Genomic DNA, 1,770 nt, shown 5'->3' with positions numbered 1-1,770 from the left:
AGCTGTGGCTGCACCATCCCTGGCAGTGTTGAAGGGCAGGTTGGATGGGGCTTGGAGCAGCCTGGGCTGGTGGGAGGTGTCCCTGCCCATGCAGAGGGTTTAGAATGGATGGGCTTTAAGCTCCCTTCCATCACAAACCACTTTGAGATTTTATGACTCTGTGACTTAGGATCTCACTGCCCACCCTCACCTCCCCTCAAATGCCAGATGAAGGTGCAGGCAGGGGACTGGGAGGAGGAGACCTGCAGCCCACCCGGAGCTGCTGCATCCCTGTCAGTCTCCTGTTGTACATCCTTTATCCACCAGTGAAAGCAACTGATCCCCCACCAGGGCACATCTGCTCCGAGCCCGTATTACAACAGGGGAAAAAAAATGACACCTTCAGCTACATAAACCAATAAAGACTGTCTGGTTTGGTTTGCCCCTGTTGCTCGCCAGCAAGCTCCCCACTGGCTTAAAGACTGGTGACATCTGCTAAAAAAAATGTCAAGAGTGAGAAGAAAACCAGGTCATGAATGGCAGGGAGGGCTGGATGCAGCTGGGAGCTGGAGGGGTGAGTCTGCTATGCTGGGGTCCTTGGGACCCCTGGGGACAGCAGATCAGCAGCCACCCAGGAAGGGCAGGGGTGACAGAGGAGATGAGGCCAGGGGCTGGCTGCCAGGTCGACTCTCTCCCAAATCAGGAAATGGGAAAGTTAACTCTGCCCCCTTGTGCATCTGCATCATGATACAGGCCATGATGGGATGACTTGTGCTGCTCTTCCTCCCCCCAGAGCTCAGCACACGCGACCCAGCGCCCTGTCACCTCCCCAGAGCACCCACCTTGTTCTGAGCAGGATGGAGAGGGGCTTGTGGACCCCCCAGACAGATGTGGAAGATCTCTTTATGCCTCGCCAAAACTGCAGCCCTGAACCTATTATAAAATCAGTTTAAATTGTCTGCTGAGGACAGCATTACTGTCCAGCTCGTGAACTCAAAAATCATGACTCATCCTGCCAGAAGGATGGGGCTTGTTTTAGAAATCACGTACTCTCTTCTGAATGTGAACTGGCAAAAGCTGGAGAATTTCTCAGCTCTGCTTCTGATCTTTCCAAGGAAACATTTTTTTTTTCTCTACAATTAAACCAGAGTCCTCTGTAATCACATGCACCCAGGAACAGCTACTTATGGACAGGGCCATGACAGAGCCATGTGGCTTCAACATCGATGGCCTCTCTCCTGACCTGGCTGGTAAAGTACAAAACTCCTGCTCTACCTGCTTTAATGCATTTATTTATCTCTGTTATTTGTAGCCTTGGTTTGGTAAAAAAGATCAGATGCACTATCACGGAGTCACCTAACAACCTGTTCAGCAAGGACCTAAACACAGCAGTTTGCTGCTCCTGCCATGGCCCCAGGTGGCTGAAATGAGCCTCACAAACCTCTTGCAGTTTTTGCCCCATTTCAGCAAACCAGGCCCTGCTGTGCCACCCCACCAGCTATTCCCAGCAGGACACTGGCCCAGCTGAGGCACCAGGCTGGTGTCCTCCGGGGGGCACAGACCCACACTGGAGCACAGGAGCAGGGCCCTGTGGGTGCTCTGCAGTGGGACAGGCAGGACAGAACCAACAGCAAACAGGACCCTGCCCCATGGGCAGCCCCCTCCTCCAGGTGCCCCCCACAGCCACCCCGCTAAGGCTCCTTCTGCTGCCACAACGTGGCCATGGTCTTGGCCACAACTCTTCTGTCGGCTCTCACTAAGTGACAGGGATGTTCTAGCCCAAACACCCTT

At 53.7% G+C, this 1,770-nt stretch overlaps 1 protein-coding gene across 1 annotated transcript in view; it reads right to left on the bottom strand.

The window, feature by feature from the left end:
* Positions 1-1,770, bottom strand: part of PAX5 (paired box 5) — a gene marked incomplete at its 5' end in the record, with an annotated part of 123,800 nt that overhangs the window by 111,377 nt on the left and 10,653 nt on the right.

The sequence above is a fragment of the Chaetura pelagica genome, unplaced genomic scaffold (assembly GCF_000747805.2).
Source record: "Chaetura pelagica isolate M959 unplaced genomic scaffold, ChaPel_1.0 scaffold1341, whole genome shotgun sequence".
Classification (NCBI taxonomy): domain Eukaryota; kingdom Metazoa; phylum Chordata; class Aves; order Apodiformes; family Apodidae; genus Chaetura; species Chaetura pelagica.
This window is presented reverse-complemented; position numbering and strand designations above follow the sequence as displayed.